The sequence below is a fragment of the Mus caroli genome, unplaced genomic scaffold (assembly GCF_978045245.1).
Source record: "Mus caroli unplaced genomic scaffold, Mus_caroli_1 scaffold_6, whole genome shotgun sequence".
Taxonomy (NCBI): Eukaryota; Metazoa; Chordata; class Mammalia; order Rodentia; family Muridae; genus Mus; species Mus caroli.
The window spans coordinates 38,732,446-38,750,929 of NW_028227261.1; the positions used below are offsets into that span (position 1 = coordinate 38,732,446).

The 18,484-nt window shown below is 47.2% G+C and overlaps 1 protein-coding gene and 1 long non-coding RNA gene across 5 annotated transcripts in view; both read left to right on the forward strand.

Moving 5' to 3' along the window:
- The window catches only part of St3gal3 (ST3 beta-galactoside alpha-2,3-sialyltransferase 3), a 205,967-nt gene that overhangs the window by 40,486 nt on the left and 146,997 nt on the right, over positions 1 to 18,484 (forward strand). The window lies entirely within an intron of this gene.
- Positions 9,568 to 17,554, forward strand: LOC147004225 (uncharacterized). The gene is made up of 2 exons (XR_015047323.1): positions 9,568 to 11,488; positions 16,725 to 17,554. It is a non-coding gene; the product is annotated as an uncharacterized LOC147004225 (long non-coding RNA).

The window sequence follows — 18,484 nt, forward strand, 5'->3', positions numbered from 1 at the left end:
ATGCTTGGTCACCAGAGACTGGCACTAATGGGAGGTGTGGCCTTGTTGGGGTGGGTGTGGCCTTGTTGGAGGAAGTGTGTCACTGGGGGTGGACCTTGTGTCTCTCTTCCTGCTGTCTGCCCATGTAAATGCTGAACTCTCAGCTACCTCTCCAGTAGTATGTCTGTCTGCAGCCGCCTGCTTCTCATCAAGATGATAATGAACTAAACTTCTAAGCTATAAGCCAGCCCCAACTACATTTTTTCCTTTTATAAGAGTTGCTGGCCAGGGTCATGATGTCTCTCCACAGCGAGAGCATTAACTAAGAGAGCCGCCATGTGGGTGCTGGGAGCTGAACCTGGGTCCTCTGGAAGAGCAGCCAGTGCTCCTAAGTGAGGAACCATCTCTCCAGACCCTACTAAGATATCCTGAAGACTCGAGTTCTTGGAGCTGAGCTCATGCATCTTATGCTTTTGTGAGAACAGGGTCTTCTGTAGCCCAGGCTGGCCTCAAACTGGCTTTGTAGCTAGGAATGATCTTGAATTCCTTATCTCCTGCCTCTATGTCCCTAGATCACAGATCGCCAGCGTGTGCCGCCATGACAAGCCTACATGCATGCGTTAGCCCCTATTAAGTGTTTGGTAGTACTTCCACATTTTAAAGTTTTGACTCATGAGGCTTAACACATTATCCATGTCTTGGTTGAAATCACACTCCTAGAGTTGTAAAGTCTCGGCCATTCTTAACCAGTTTTACAGATGGGAAAACTCAGGGTTTGGGGTTTTTGTTTGTTTTAAGACAGGGTCTCATGGTGTAGCCATGGCTAGCCTGGGACTGGCTATATAGACCAAGCTGCCTGTGATGATTAAAGCCATGTGCCACCACTCCCATGGGAAAACTCAGTTTAAAGTGAGTTGGTCCTGAGTGGAGACGGGTCTGCATTCTGGTCTCAGTACTTGGTGTCTAGGGGTCTGACCGATCCTCCACCTGCATAAGACAGAGTCCTTTTGTCAGGAGCTATCTTTCCTTCTGCTTGCCCATCGGTAGCATTTCTGACCACAGCCAACTGAGGGCAGAGTCTTCTTCAAGAGTTACGAATTACTTACAAGAAAACAAAATGAAAGGCAGGGGTGGAGGTCTCCATACAAGTAAATTAGAAGCGATTGCGTGTCCATCCATTCAAGAGAGTTTTCATGTATTCATGTTTGAACTATATGCCCTGCCCCCAAGTACCCAGGTGTCTTACTGTAAAAGTATGACATCATACTGCTGTCAGTGTGCATTGGTATTAACTCTAGAGTTCCCCACTGCACAGCCATGACCAGCTGATCTCATGGCTGAGCAAGCTCAGATTGGAAACTTAAAAGTAGCAGTGATTTCATACCATTTCCGTTTAAAGGCAGTGCTGGAAACTTCCTGATTCTAGAGCAAGGGTCAGAATGGTGTGTGTGAGCGGAGGGGAACTGTGTGAGCCCAGCGACTCACCGCTGCATGCTCTGCCAACTGTTCAAGAGAGACTTGAGCTGGCAGTGCACTCCAGACGAACACTCTGGTTTTGCTTAAGTCATGTTCTTATCATTCAGTAATTTCTTCTGCAGACTTCTGGTAAGTAGGTATAGTCTAATTATAAATAAAGTGAAAATACGTGGAGTTGCCTTTGTCACGAAGAATGAATTTGCATTTTTGGGTCAGTTTGTGGACTGTTAGAAAAAGCCACCAGTGAGCTGTTCTAGAATCATTTTTTAAATTTTCTTTGAGGCAAGGTCTCATGTGGCCCAGACTGACCTAAAACTCCCTATGTAGCCGAGTTCACCTCCTGTGTGCTGGGGTTACAGGTGCGTGTCACCACCCCCATCTTCATGTGGTGCTGGGGTTACAGGTGCGTGTCACCACCCCCATCTTCATGTGGTGCTGGGGTTACAGGTGCGTGTCTCCACCCCTCATCTTCATGTGGTGCTGGGATTACAGGTGCGTGTCTCCACCCCTCATCTTCATGTGGTGCTGGAGATCCAACCCAGGACTCCATGCTTGCACGGCAAGCTTCCTCCAGCTGAGCCACAACCAGCCTCTGAATCGTGGGCTTTGTCTGGGTGTGTGTGATGAGGAATTGGGAAAGCCCTCTGTTCTCACTGTGCTATTGACTGCCTTAGTCATCCACAGCCCTCTCAGGTTCGGAACTCACGCTGTAGCCCTCCCGTTTAGACATCCGACCTTTGTCGTTGTCCTCTCCCTTCTTGGGCTTCCTGCAGCAGCTCTTGCATCTTTGAAGCTGCACAAATCCAGATTGATTTCTCTCTATAGCGAGGAGGGGCTCTCGCCCTCCCAAGTATGAAGACATTTTTAATGTCACATAGTGAAATGGCTACACAGGAATTAAAAACAAGGAACAATTTGAAAACTAGAGAGCAGAGACAGAAGCTGTGTATGTAGGAATTAAGTGAGTGTAATAGCAACACTAAGAGCAGACAGGACACACACCTCATGGAAGAGGCTGAGGAGAACCATTTACACGAAATCCACACACAAATGAAGACCTTAGCAAAGCCTCAAGCTTTCAGGTCAGGGCTGGGATGGCTCTATGGTTGCCAGAATGCATGCACTGACTGCCTATGGCAGAGGATCAGGGCTCTGTCTCCAGAACCTACTTCCTGTGAGTCCGTGACTCAAGCTTTGGGAGTGTGTGTGTGTGTGTGTGTCGGGGTGGGGGGTCCAATCCCACTCACTCGTCCTCCTTGAACACCTGCAGTTGTGCATGCAGGCATTACGAACACATAAAGAGAAAATTTTTAGAAGGAAAGATCCCGAGGAGTGTGGTCAATTAGGAGAAAGGAAAAGAGCACCTCTGTGACAGAGCTAATTGTAGTCCCCGTCACTGTGACAAATGCCCCAGAGCAGCAGAGAGAAGAATCAGTGACTGAGTGGAGCAAGTGACAGCGTGGCAGTCAGGAACTGGAAAACGTCCACTGCCGTCTCCTTTCCTTTGCTGCTTCCGTGCTCTCCAGGCCCCCAGCCTGGGAGGTGAGGCCACGCCCCCACCTCCCCCAGTTTGTTAGTTCTCCTTGGAAATACCCTGAGAGACACACCGGGGATGTCCTTTATTCCTCTCCCAGAAACTTGTGGTTGTAATGAAGCTGGCAGTCAAGAGGAGGCAGGCATCAGTGCCTTAGGCATCTAAGAGACGGGAAGAGACGAACCTTAGCCGCAGACATCTTAGACAGTGACAGACACAGCAGTGCACTGTGGTCTCAGCGGTTGGAAGGTGCAGGAAGAAGGATCATCCTCAGCTACAAAGCCAGGCTAAGGCCAGCCTGAGCTACATGCGATTGTTAAAACAAATAAACAAACAAAGGATAAACACAGTGATGGCAGAAACCCCAGAAAAATCATAGGGAGAAAATCCTGGACTTCTTTACACTAAATGTAAAGACCTCGTGTAACTAGGGACAGCACAGGCAAAATGAACATCTGTATGTTAGGACTATGGCGGGAAAGAAAGCGGCAGGGTTTGAAATGTGCAAGGGTTGATGTACAGAACATGCAGAGAGCTGCATCGAGAAAGAAAGAGGCACCCTGATGGGCTTGGTCGGCAGAGTGTTGGCTTAGTGAGCAGGAAGCCCTCTCTGATCTCCAGAACTGTCTTTGGAGCGTCAGGCTGCATACCTGAAATCCCAGTATGGGGGCGGAGTGGGGTGGCAGCAGAATTGGAAGGTCTGAGTTCAAGGCCAGACTGGGCTATGTGAGACCCTGTGCAGAGATGGAAGGTCTGAGTTCAAGGCCAGACTGGGCTATGTGAGACCCTGTGCAGAGATGGAAGGTCTGAGTTCAAGGCCAGACTGGGCTATGTGAGACCCTGTGCAGAGATGGAGAGAAAGGTAAAGGTCTCAGGATCTCAACAGGGAACGGCAGAGAACTGTTCCAGGCATTTTAAAGAATTAAGAAACCACTGAGACTGGCTGTAAGAAAACAAACTCTCAGGCTACAAAATACTCAAGTTAAAACAAAATATCTGTTTCTCCCTCTTTGACAAGAATTTGAAAGCTGAACGATGTCATATGCTGGCCAGAATATAAAAATCCTGTAACCTGTAGTTCTGCCTGCAGGAGGTAGAAGGTGCAGCCGTTCTGGAGAGCCCTGTAACGTGATTGACGGAAGCATACACATGAGCGTTGTTTCACCCAGCACGCCTCCCCTTTCCCTTTATATTCCACACAGCTCAGCAGAGACACACGTTTTAGACCAAGCAGCTAGAGGGAGTGGCCTTCCGCCCTGAGGATGGGGGTGAGTGGGCAAGAGGTGGGATGATGTCATAGACGGAGGGTAGGGGGTAAGTGGGCAAGAGGCAGGGCGATGTCATAGATGATACACAGCAATTTAAAGCAAGAAGGTACAGACATAAGACATGGATAGGATGTAAAAGGAAAACCCTGTTCGAATGAATAAAAGTCATAATAACACAGTTTACTTTTATAAGATGAAAGAACACCATCAGGTATGATGGCTCACAGCCGTAATTTCAGAACTTGGAAAACTCAGGCAGGAGGATTCACATGAGTGTAAAGCCAACATGGGATAGAGTTCCAAAACCAAAACAAACCGGCAAAGGTACTTGTACAAAGACTGTAAGGTAGGCTGTAAGATGCAGGAGCTGAAACATCCTGGCACTCAGGAGGCAGAGGCAGAGGCAGAGAGGCAGAGAGGCAGAGAGGCAGAGGCAGGAGGATCTCTGTGAATTCAAAACCAGCCTGATCTACAGACTGAGTTCCAGGACAGTCAGAGCTACACAGAGAAAGCAAAACAGAGAGATAGGGAGAAGAGGAGAGGAGAGGAGAGGAGAGGAGAGGAGAGGAGAGGAGAGGAGAGGAGAGGAGAGGAGAGGAGAGGAGAGGAGAGGAGAGGAGAGGAGAGAGGGAGGGAGGGAGGGAGGGAGGGAGGAAGGAAGGAAGGAAGGAAGGAAAAGAAGGCTAGAGGGAGGGAGGGAGGGAGGAGAATAAGCTGAAAGATGAAAACTGTTGAACTTGGGGCTCTGGCTCAGGGTTGGGCTGCTTGCCTAGCCCACAGTAAGCTATGGATTCAGTTACCAAAAAAGAAAAAGAAAAAGAAAAAAAATTAGATAATTTTTACCAAAATTAAAACTGCCTGCTATTCAAAAGATGTAATTAAGAGAATAAAACAGGGCTGGAGAGATGGCTCAGCGGTTAAGAGCACTGACTGCTCTTCCAGAGGTCCTAAGTTCAATTCCCAGCAACCACATGGGGGCTCACAACCATCTGTAACGAGATCTGATGCCCTCTTCTGATGTGTCTGTAGACAGTGCGAATGTACTCACATGAAGTGAATAAATAAATCTTTTAAAAAAAAAAAAAAGAGTAAAACGGTAAAACTCAGAATGGGAAGGTACTCAGTACCCGGGTGCAGAATACCCAGCAGTAAAAACTCAGTCCTCGGGTAGATTTATGTGCAGAATATAAGGTTTTTATGACTAACAGTGAGACAGTAGATGCCTCATAAAAATGAGTGAAGGCCGAGAGCTGCCTCATGAAAGAGTCTGAGGAGGACTGGAGGGCACAGGCGACAGACAGTTCTCAGCCTTGGTCACTGGGCACATATACAAAATAATAAGGCTGTGTCAACACAGGCCTGCACTGGAATGCTACCAACCGCTCCATTTGTGATGGCCTCAGGCTACAACACAGACCAGATGTCTGTCAACAGATGGATAGACAGACAGAATGTGGCATTCCAGAAGGGCATCATGTCACATGCCTGTGGTCCCAGCACTGGGAGGTTGAGATGTGAGAATCAGGAGTTCAACTTCATCCAACACTATGTAGCAAACTCCAGGCCGGCCAGGCCACACAAGACCTTGTCTTAAACAAAATGTCTTTAAAAAAAAAAAAAAAAAAGACACAGCCCTGTCATGGAGTACCATGTAGCAATGTAAAAGGAGCCAGTTGAGGGCCTGGAGAGACACGGCTTAGTAGGTAATGCTTGTGTCAGCATAAGGTTGTGAGTTTGGATTCCCAGCACTCCTGCTGAAATACTGACATAGCTCACACCCGAATCCCAGCACAGGGGAGGCAGAGGCAGGAGGTGCTCTCTGAGTTCGAGGCCAGCCTGGTCTACAGAGTGAGTTCTAGGACAGCCAGGGCTACACAGAGAAAGCCTGTGTCAAAAAACCAACCAACCAACTAAGGTAGCCTATAAAGGAGACCCTGTTGCATGGTTCCTTCCATAAGAAAGTGAAGCTCGTGGTTGGTAACTGAGGATTAGGTCAGTCTTTCTCTGCAGGGAGAGTGAAGGGAGGCACAGGGTGCAGGGCACGGGAGGTTCCAAGACCGACAGGAATGAGCCATGGATGCTGTGCTGAGGGATTCGTGAACGAGAGTCCGACCAACTTTTTAAGTTATATACTCTAATGCAGCTTACTGTCTGCAAATTCTCCAGTAGAACTGATTTGAAAAGTTCCACTCTAGACTTAAAGGAATCCAAACTGTCAACACAGCAGGATGTGGCCTGGTTAGGGAGTGGGCGGTGAGGAGGGTAGGGCACTGTGACCCCACTTATGTCACTCTCTAGACAGTAGGGTATGACATCCACTCAGTGTAGTGGGACAGTTGTTTCTGTGTGCCTGTACCTCCCATGACAGTTAGGACAGCCATATCAACAAAGATGGCGAGCAGGGACAGGAGCCCACGGACACTCTGAGAGTGCGGGAACACTGAGACAGAGCCATCCTTGCTGAGGGTCAGGAGCCACGCAATAGTGAGACACCGAACCTCCCTGACTTGTTTTAAAATTCAACATCATTTCCAATCAAAATCTCAGAAAAGTTGAGGTTTTCCCCCTCTCTCTTATTTATTTATTTATTTATTTATTTATTTATTTATTTATTTATTTATTGTTCTTATAGAAACTGACAATGGATTTTAAAATTTATATGGACGTAAGGACATTTTTAGGAAGAAGCAGGTAGGGGAGGGTTCACATCACCTGCTGTGAGGTTTATACAATAGCCAGGAGAGGGAGCGTTGCATAAAGAACACAGGCAGGTCAGTGGGACGAAAGAATCCAGACGTAGATCCACATGCGTGAGGCCAGCTGATGTGTGACCAGAGTGCCAGAGCCATTCAGTGGGGACAGTACAATCTGTTCACTTAATGGTTGCAAGAAATACAGGCTTTGACGGTTACCTCTCTCCAGCTGCATTTACTAGAAATGGAGACTCCTCAATCTTCCTAATGCTGTGACCCTTCAGTACATGGTGCGGTGACGCCCAAGCATAAAACTGTATTTTTGCTGCTGTTATGAATTGTAACAGAAATGTCTGGTATGGGCCCCTCACCAAGGGGTCATAGTCCATAAGTTGATAACCAGGGGCCTAAGTGGAGAGAAGGTGCAGAGGGGGATCCTAGTGACCTTCAGTTTGGTAACAGTTCCTTAAATGATGTAAGAAACACTTAATATATTGAACTTGATAAAAAAGTAAAAATTTAGCCAGGTGGTGGTGGCACACACCTTTAGTCTCAGCACTAGGGAGGTGGGGACAGGTGGATCTCTGTGAGTTTGAGGCCAACCTGGTCTATATAGTGAGTTTAGGGACAGGCAGGGCTACATAGAGAGAAACCCTATCTTGAAAAAAAACAAAAAAAAGTTTAAGAAAATGAAAATTGAGCCTAGCGTGGTGCTGCAGCTCCAGGAGGCTGAAGAAGGCGGCTCTCAAGGCACCAGAGAGAGAACTTACCGCAACATGCTTGTTGTAACCCCTACACTCTGAACATGGAAGGATCAGAAGTTCAGGGTAATCCTTGGCTACATAATGAGCTCCATGCCAGCCTGGGCTACAGGGAGACTAAACCTGTATCAACAAGCAAATCATTACCAAGCTTCTATTTATTTTTATTTTTTAAGAAAGGTTTTTATGGCCGAGCAATGGTGGCACATACCTTTAATTCCAGCACTTGGGAGGCAGAAGCAGGAGGATTTCTGAGTTCGAGGCCAGCCTGGTCTACAGAGTGAGTTCCAGGACAGCCTGGGCTACACAGAGAAACCCTGTCTCAGGGTTGGGGGAGAAAGGAAAGAGAGAGAGAGAGAGAGAGAGAGAGAGAGAGAGAGAGAGAGAGAGAGAGAGAGAGGGAGGGAGGGAGGGAGGGAGGGAGGGAGAGAGTTTTTTATGGGGCTGGAGAGATGGCTGAGTGGTTGGTTATGAGCACTGGCTGTTGTCTCAGAGGACCTGGGTTCAATTCCCAGCTCCCATATGGTGGCTCATAACTGTCTGTAACTCCAGTTCCTGGGGATCTGACACTCACACAGACATACATGTAGGTAAAACACCAATGCAGACAAAAAATAAATTTAAAAAAGAAATATTTGTATGTATATGCATATACATCACATTCATACCATGCCTGTGGAGGCCAGAAGGTGTTGGATTTTCTGACACTTGTGAGCCATCTGGGTGATGGAAATTGAACCTGGGTCCTCTGAAAGAACAGCCAGTGCTCTTAACCACCCCCTAGCCCCATTTCTCTGTTTTTACACACACATGCACACACACACGTGCACAGGCACACCCACACACAATGAGAGAGATTTGGTCACCTCCCCCATTACTCTCTCCCTTATTTCTCTTTGTCCATAATCTTCTTTCTACTTTCATGTCATGTATTTTGAACACTTAAGAAGTCTTACGACCCAGGACAGGAAGACAAAGGGTCAATTAAAACTGGGCAGTGGTACAAATAGGCGCCTCACTAAAGCAAGCCTACAGATGGCAGGTAATCATTTGAAAAGCTGCTCACCATATTAGTAATTAGGAGAAATGCAAATTAAAGCTGTGGTAATAGACTGCTCTAATAAACCTTTAGAACAGCAAAAATTAAAAGACTCTATCAGGTTAGCGACACGCCAGCAACCGCAGCAGCGATTACACTGTCGGTGGGAATGTAAAATGGTACGGCCATTTTGAAAACCAATCTGGCAATATTTTGAAAATTAACATTCACCCAGCATCCCTCCAGTCCTACCACACCAAGAGAAATGAAGGCATATATCCATGCCTAAACTCATACCGAATCGTCTTAGCAACTTTTATTGTAACAGCCCAAACTGGAAACAACCTGAACAATAAATTGTGGCACGGGTACGCAGTGGGATGCGGCTCAGTATTCAAATGAACAAAGAATTGGTTCCTGTAATAGCTTATACGAATCTCAAACGATTATTCAGAGTGAAGGAATCCAGATAGAAAGAAAATACTTTGTAATTATATTTATGCAGAATTCTCTAAAGTACAAGCTCGTTTTGTGGCAAAAAGCAAATGAGGAACCTCATGAACGAACGGGGCATAAGGAGAGCATGCTCGGTGGCTTAGTTGCGATGTCCCAGTGTCCCAGATGACGACGGTCAAAGTACACCAGCTTGTACACCTTCTAGAGAGGCGGTTTACTGTATGTGAAATGTAATTTGATGGGGCTGTCTGAAAAACATTCAGAGAGTAAAAAACATTGCCCATGAAAGAACGCTGCTTGGACACAGTGGGCTTCTGAAGACAGCCCGCGGGGGGGGGGGGGGGGCTGTGTTGCCCGCGCATGCGCACTGGGTGGGCAGGGAACCCCGTCTTCTAGGAATGAGACATGCTGAAGAAAACTCACCACTAATAAAGGGCTGATGAAGTTTAAACTCCAGGGAGGGATTATGGGAGGAAAGGGCAAAGACCATGGAGTAAATTTCCTTGGCTCCACCCACAAGGCAGTGTTGTCCAATCAGCATTGGCATCATCACAATGATGTTATATCAAGTTGCCAGTTAGTGATAGAATCTAGATAGGAAGAGTGTCGGGAGCCATTATTGTACTTTTCCTGTGTTATTTGGTAGTAGTGCAGATACGTTGATGCCCATGTTAAGTTAAACGGGCAGGGGAAATTTCTAGGTTAATTATTCCAAGAAAAGAAAGTGCCTGTAAAGTACATAACTTAAAGACTCCCAGAAGAGTCTGGACGGATGGCTCAGTGGTTAGGAGCGCCTGGTGCTCCCGCGGAGAACCCAAGTTCAATGTCCAGAACTCAAGCGGTTCAGAACTGCCTGTAACTACACCTCCAGGGGGCTCTTCTGCCCTCTTGTGGCCTTCCTGCGTTCCTGCACTTGCATGCACACATAGATGCCCCTACGTTTATACAAACGATTTAAATCTTAAACAAAACAAAACCCAAAACACTGAACAGGAGCAAAAATGCAATGAGAGGTGGAGGAAGCAGAAAAATACATGCAGGCAAAAATAACGTTGAAGGAAGGCCCACAGTATCTGGACCAAACAGTGGCATGTAGTGACACTGAAGGCAGGAGCCATGCCTCATATGTTCTTTCTGAGGGAAGCAAGGGGCTGCCTTCCATAGAAACAGTGCGTGGTGCTCCCTCCAAGTGCTCTCTTATTACAAAGAGGCTTCCTGCCAGTTGCCCTGTGTCATCTGCACTGATGTCACAAAGGAAAAAGCTTACTCCACAACTCAGATCACAGCAGGAGCACCAAACAGTGTGAGCTGCTCAGGACTTTTATTTATTTATCTTTGGTTTTTCAAGATGAGGTTTCTCTGTGTAGCCCTGGCTGTCCTGGAACTCACTGTGTAGACCAGGCTGGCCTCAAACTCATGAGATCCACCTGCCTCTGCTTCCTGAGTGCTGGGATCAAAGGCGTGCGCCACCACCATGGCCCCCGACACTCAGCCTTTTTAAAAGCCAGTTTTACTTAATTGTAGCAGGAACAGCGAGGCCGCCTCTGTGTAAACTCTGGGGGCGTGCAGCTGCAAAAACATCTCCTGCAGGAGGACCTCATTGAGGACTGCCCGAGAGAACAGGGATTGCTGGTACAAACCGTGCCAGCCAATCAGGAGCTGCTGTTTAGAATAGGTGCTTTCTTGGGACCAGTGGGGACGAAGGGACCAATGGGGATGGAGGGAGCAGTGGGAATGGAGGGTGCTAAAGGAGTTTGCAGCAGTGCTCAGATGAGCTTGCTGCAGCGTTTCTCAGGGAGTCTGTGTCGTTTGACTCTGCGCCAACTCACCCCCAATCGCTAAGGGCAGGTAAGGTCAGGCAGAGAACTGTCCAGGGCACAGGCAACACTTAATGCTATTGGTGAAACTGTCTTAAGTTTATTAGGTGCTGGCCTTGGATATGGTCATTTTACCCAAGTGTGGTGTGGTAAAGCATGGAGCTCCCTGTCTCGAGACTGTGTGCTCTTGTTGGCCTGTAAGATGAGCAGCTGCTGTTTGGACTCACTCTCCTGGTGAAGAATGAGTCATAGGCAAACGGTGACTCTCTGCATTATCTCGGGTTGGGCAGGGGTGGCCTTTTCTCAGAAATGAAAGAGGTGAGCCTGCTGTCCCAAAGGAAGCCACCAACGGTGTGTAGCAATGACAAACCTCAGCTTTCAAGTGATCAGAGTCATGGAGAACCTGCATCTGCTGCTGCTGTATGACTTTTTCCAGGGAGACCTGAAGACATGGATTTACCCCAGGTGGGTTACCTCTGTATCTAGCATCCCACCCCTCCCCCACGACCGTGTGCAGCCGGGAGAGAAGGATGAGGATGGTGAAGAGAATGCCAGGGGAGAGAGTTTAGGGACCCTTTGTTACACTACCATAGGCCTTGCTGCCACTGAATTTTGCTTGTTCTGTTCCCTCCTTTGTGGGGCCAAGGTATTGTATAGGTCAGGGCAGCCATCTGTTCCATGATGGACTGTCATGTTATGCCCAGAGAGAATGACTGTATCACAGAGCTGCCACAAGCTCTGTCGTTTAAGTCCCTTTCTGTTATGATGGGGGGTGATATTAACACGTGTGGCTGTGTGGTGTGATCACTGTGAGACCTGGGAAGACAGCCATAAACCTCGAGGAGCAGTGATGCCCACCCTCCACCTTTAGGAAGCTACAGACCCGTGCAGTTAAGAGAGCATCATAGATTTTAATTATATGGATCCCAGGAGTGCTCTGATACCTACAGGTCCAAAGTTGCATTGTTAAATTAGATTTTAGTTTGGGTTAGCATCCAAGACCATCCGTGGCCCTGTGGAGAAGTTAATTGTAGAACTCTGTAAGAGGTCGATTGCATATGCCTGTTCAAAATAGTGATTTGTAACACCGAGTGAATGCAGAAACCCATTAGAACCAGGTGCCTTTTATCAACTTTCTTGACTTTGGGGCACAGCACCTGGCGGAACCGTCCCTAGGGAGGAAGTAGTTGTTCAGCTCATGGTTTAAGGGATGCAGCCGTTGGTGGGGAAGCTATGGCGGATGAGGTGGCTTGGTCTGGAGCCGCTGCTGGAGCTGGTGACATGGCTTTCTCACCTCTTCCCTGCTCCAGAAGCAGAGTAGGTTTGAAACAAAAGACAAATGACAATCTAGTGTACAGTTTGCCTGTTAACTTTATAGGAGGGCAAAATGTCCCCATGCAATCTGCCCCCTGAGGGCTCTTACACAGGTGTGGTGCATATAAACTCAGCTGCACATACACACATGCACATACACCAAAATAAATCTTAAAAGTCCCCATACAATCACCTGCTTCTCACCTGCGCTGCCGTATTCAGTACATTAGTGTTGAGCACACTATCTCGTAGGTGTTGTGTGAGATGACTTAGCATAGCTATATGTGTGGCAATGTAAGCTGTATTTGACATATTAGCTGCATTGCATCTTGCATTTGTTTGTTTGTTTGTTTGTTTGTTTTGAGACAGAGTCTTACTATATAGCTCTGCCTATCCTGGAACTCTCTGTGTAGACCAGGCTGGCCTCAAACTCACAGAGACTCACTTGCCTCTGCCTCCTGGGTGCTGAGATGAAAGGTGTGTGCCACCATATCTGGCTCACTTTTTAAATTGTTTTTAATGTGTGCGGGCCTGCGTGTGGCTGACACGCGTGTGAGTCTGGGTGATGCCTTAGTTACTTTTCTATGGCTGTGATAAAACGCCATGTGTGCCCAGGGCAACTTAGAAAAGAGAGCGTTCAATTTGGGGCTCACAGTTTCAGAGTGTTGTATAGTTCATAACCATCGTGGTAGGAAGCATAGCAACAGGCAGGTGGGCAGGCATCAGGCAGGCAGGCGTGGCACCGGAGCAGTAGCCGAGAGCTCACATCTGATCCATTAGTGCAAGAGAGGAAGGGAGGGAGGGAGTGGCGGGAGGAAATAGTGTGGGCTTTTGAAACCTGAAAGCCCACCCCAGTGACACACTTCCTCCAAAAGATCACACCTCCTAATCTTTCCCAGTCAGTTCCACCAGCTGGGACCAAGCATCGAGACTTATGAACCTATGGGGGCCATTTTTATTCAAACCTCTACAGGGTTCCTACAGGGGCAAAGGTGTTGGATCTCCCTGGACCTGGAATTACAGATAGGTTTGGGGTTGTTTGTTGTTGTTGTTGTTTGAGACTGGGTTCTCACTTGTGTATCCCTGACTTATCTACAACTTTCTATGTAGACCAGGCTGAATATGAAGTCACAGAGACCCACCTGCTCTGCTTTCCAAATGCTGGGATTAAAAGCATGCGCCACCAGAACCATTATCACTTGTGTGTGTGTGTGTTCTGTGTGTGATTGTATGCGTGTGAGTGCAGGTGCCCATGGAAGCCAGATAGATCCACTGGAGCTGGAATTACCGGCAGTTGTGAGGTAGGTGCCTGACCTGCCTGCTGGGAATTGAACTTGCGTCTCTGGAAGAACAGTCAATGTTCCTAACCATTGAGCCATGTTTCCAGCCCCTCCATCGCACGCATTTCAGCTTAACTATCTTTTCCAGTTGAGGATTGACGGGACATGGCTCCACTGTGAGTTGAATATCTGTGGCCTGATGACTTTTTGACTTTGGTTGTGGGGACAGTGGGGATAGATTCTCATTCCAGGTCAGCTCAGGTTGGCTTTTGCCTTGCTCCAGCCTCCCCAGTGTCAGGGTTATAAGCATAAGACATCGTATCCAGCTTGGTGGTGACGGTGACGTACCGCTACAGAGAGACCAGTCAGGGCTGGGCAGGTGGCTCAGTTGGTGAAGTTCTTGCTTTCTGAGCATGAGGATCAGAGTTTAGTTCCCAAGAATTCCTGTAAAAAGTACCAGGGTATCAGTGTGCAGCAGCCCAGCCCCTGGGAGTGGAAGCTGGAGCCCAGCTCGATGGCAGCCAGGATTACCTAACTGGTGAGCCTCAGGCTAATGAAAAACCCTGCTTCAAAGGCCGTGGCCAGGCTTTGTGTGAGGCTAAGACTTGGGGTTGTCCTCCAGATGCCTTTGCTCCACACGACGAGCTTCCGCCTAGATGGGAATATGTCCACAGACAGACAGACATAACACAGAGAAGATCAAGGCCGGGCATGTATAGAAGTAATAGAATACTTGCTGCATCCACGAAGAGGATCCTCCAAGGTTGGATTCCCAACACTTCAAAGTGAAAGAGAAAAAACAAAACACAGGGAAACAGTCATTAGTTTCTTGAATGATGAATTTTTAACTTCATTATAAAGAAGGGAAATGTGAAAGCACAATTCTTAAACGGTCAGTATGACGGCTGCAGAGATGGCTCAGCGGGGAAGAGCACTGGCTGTTCTTCCAGAGGTCCTGAGTTCAATTCCCAGCAACCACAACCATCTATAATGAATGGGATTTGATGCCCTCTTCTGGCACACAGGTGTACATTCAAATAGAGTATACACACACACATCTTAAAAAAATTCATTATGAAAAACACAACTTTATTTTTTATTATTCCTAAATTTTATTTGATTTTATAGAAGTGGTGGTTTTGCTTTTATGTAATCTGTGTGCTGTTAGATTCCTGGTGCCCCAGGAGACCAGAAGAGGTGTTAAATCTCCTGGAACTGGAGTTACAGGTGGTTGTGAGCCACTCTGTGTGTGTGTGTGTGTGTTTGTGTGTGTGTGTGTGAACCTGGGCCCTCTAGAAGAGCAGCTTGCGTTCTTAACCACTGGGCCATCTCTCCAACACCCACACCTCCATCTCTGGCCCAGTGAACTTTGTGAGAGCCTCCGATCCAGAAGGCTTTGGTAGAAACCAGTATTTCTGGTCTAGTCTTCCCCTGTGAGTCCACAGCAGTGGGCTGGCAAAAAGCCCAAATATAAGTTGAAAAATGTTTGGAGCCGCAGCATGATCTTGAAGGTAGCTGTCTACAGAGTCCCTTTAACACTGTTCTATTTTGGGTATAAATGTCTTCGTTTATTCAGAAGAGGGTGGGAAATTGTACATATGTTCATGTTTATCTATGCATAAGCCTAGATCACATCTAGATTTGCATACATGTGTATAAAATAACTGTGAGCACGAAATCTAGAAATAATAACTTTGGTTGCCTTCCAGGAAGAAAGCTGGGAGATGTGAGACTGAATAAAGTAAGAGAGAGAAGAGAGAGAGAGAGAGAGAGAGAGAGAGAGAGAGAAAGTGTGTGTGTGTGTGTGTCTGTGAGACTGGAGAAGGTGAGAGAGAGTGCTGGGAAGACACACACACACACACACACACACACACACAGAGAGAGAGAGAGAGAGAGAGAGAGAGAGAGAGAGAGAGAGAGAGAGTTTGTGAGACTGGAGAAGGTGTGAGAGAGTGCTGCGGAGAGTTGGGCTGGAGGAAGAGAGGGTGCCAAAGAGCATGTGTGTGTCTGTGTGTGTATGCATCTATGTGTGTATGTGTGTATGTATATGTATGTGCCTCTGTTTGTGTTTGTGTCTGTGTCTGTGTGTATATATGTATGTGTGTGTCTATTTGTTTATGTGTGCATACATGCTCTCACCATGCTGTGTGACCCAGTATTCCCACTCCCAAGAGTTCATCCACAGCGTTCCTGCAGAGTTACCCACTGCAGGATTTTCTGTGTGTTTGCTTGCACTGTCATTTCTCCTTTTCTCTTTTGTGTGTGGGTGTCTTGCCTGCATGTGTGTCTGTGTACCATGTGTGTGCCTGGTGCCCCAAGACCAGAAGAGGCTATAAGATTCCCTGGGACCTCAGTAAGAACAGTGAGTTCTCTTAGAGGCTGAGCCACCTCTCTAACCTAACATTGTTTCTTTGTTTTTTAGTAGCAAGTGTTTGGCAGCTATTTAGGTGTTTATCAGCAGGGAACAAATTAATGAATTAGGTTCCCATTTAGTGAGTCTGCGGCTGGAGCTAAAGGGCCTCTATGTACTGGTAGGAAAAGGTTTCTAGAATGTATCTTCAGATGCAAGACAAAAGTGTCAGGAGTTTTGCACGGGTCTAGCAATGCTCTAAAGTGTTTGTCATCATTCGAAGTCAGTGCAACTTGTTATTCCATTCCTTTTATTATAAAATAGTTTTGAAACATTTTCCTCTGGGCTCTAACATGTCATTATTATGAGATTTCTTATTATGAGCAGTATTTGGCACAGAGGAGTGACAAAATCACATTTTTGAGTTATTAAATCTGTTCCACTTTGAGCCAATCAGAGTGACCTCCTACTGATTTGTGTCTGGTGGCCAAGTGCCTTTATATGGTATTCAGCTCTGTACTGGAGCATCACGGAGTAGCAGTCGGCCTGGGCCACAAGGGGGCAGTAGAACCCTTTGATTGCAGCAGCATGGACTGAGGATGGCTTTTGGCCAAGTCCGGCTGCTGCTTGCTTACTGTCCTTCAATTCAGCTGTGTGCACCTAGGAGTCAGGGCACTGTGTGAGCCGACCTCAGAGGTGCAGAGGGGTGAGAGGGGAAGGGGTGGGTTTCTGAGTCATCTTCCCTCCTCTCTTACAGGTTGTCCAGTGGATTACAGAGCAGCATGGGAGACATTCGGGGTGGTGCAGCAAGCTAGCACATACATAATCACTGAGGCTTCAGAGCCTCTCGCCTGTCCCTGAGTCCTGGCTCTGCAGCTTTGGGCTTATGTTCCTACGCTTCGAACCTAAGATTATCAGGGAGATAATCTAAGTAAACCTCTTAGCACTACACCGTGCTGAGCACTGGAGATAGCTGATTACAGGCTCCGTGGGGAAGGACACTCGCCGCAAGCCTGCCGTCCTGTGCACGATCCCTGAAACACTTAGTGGAAGCAAGAACCGGCTCCAGCAAGTTGTCCTCTGATCGCCACATGCATTTTTACCCACACATACACAAACACACACAATATATACATTAATGTCAAAACATTTTAAAATAGATGTTCATAATTAAAATAACATCAGTTGGACTGGAGAGATGGCTCAGCAGTGAAGAGCACTGACTGCTCTTCTAGAGGGCCTGAGTTCAATTCCCAGCAGCCACATGGTGGCTCACAACCATCTGTAGTGAGATCCAATACCCTCTTCTGGTGTGTCTGAAGACAGCTATAGTGTGCTCATACTTGTAAAATAAATACATTAATCTTAAAAAAAATATCAATTACCAGCAGAGATGGGTAATAAATTCTTAGTAGGTTATTTTTGTTTGTTTGGTTGGTTTTTATTGGATACACAGTCTCTCTATGTAGCCCTGGCTATCCTAGAACTCCCTGTGTAGATCAGGCTGCCCTCAAACTCACAGAGATCCACCTGCCTCTTCCTCTTGAGTGCTGAGATTAAAGGCATGTGCTATTGCTGGCTTCTTGACTTGTGACTCTTTCTTATGTATTTAGTAATTGTTTTTGTTTGGTTGCAAGCAAGGTAGAAATATTTATTTAGAACCATTTTAAAGCTGTTTTTTCTCAGAGGGGCTTACAAAGTACTTATGGCCTTGTTTACCCTCTATAAAACAGTTTTTTTTTTTATTGTGTGTGTACATGTGCATGTATTTACTGTGTGAGTTCTAGATCTCTGCAGTCTCACGTTTAAAGCTCTCATTCCAGTGTGTCTCCGTGTGCTTTTGACGGGAAAGTCGTGTCAGTGCTCAGGTGAGGCAGTTGGGCAAGGCGGTATTGTTGAGGGAGGCACACTCTGAGATAAAATTCAGGTGGGGTAAACTCACCAGGGCGAGGCTGTGGGAGCAGCCCCCGGAAGGACAGGAAGGGAGGCAGAGAAATGCAAGGGACACTCACGTAAGAAGTCACGTATGGTTTGGTCTCAGTAACGACCTCACTCTGCCCGTGGAGAAGGGGGTTGAGCCGGTCCTTTTAAATGGAGGGAGGGGAGTCTGCTTTTGTAGTTCCTTGGTCACCACTATCCATTGGTCCAGGGCTGCCCCAGAGAGGCTACAAGACCTCAGAGCTGACAGTGCCCGTCAGTCCAGAGTGCTGACAGCTGGGGGATCTCAGCAGCTGATGAGCAGATCTTGTTTCTCCTGGGGCATCTGAGTGGCATCCTGCAGAGTCCTGTAGCTCAGCCGAGGTGTCCAGGTCACTTGAAAGGGGAGTGCGTGGCATGGTGTCTAATCCATTTGCATTTCTATGACAAAATACTTTATGTGGGGTCATAGTTTTCAGGGTTGGAGATGCAGCTCAGGTGGTAGAGAGTGCCCACCTAGCATGTATGAAAATCAGGGTTCAGTCCCCAGCACTAAATAAACCAAGTGCTGTGGTAAGAAGCAGGAAGAACAGAAGTTCA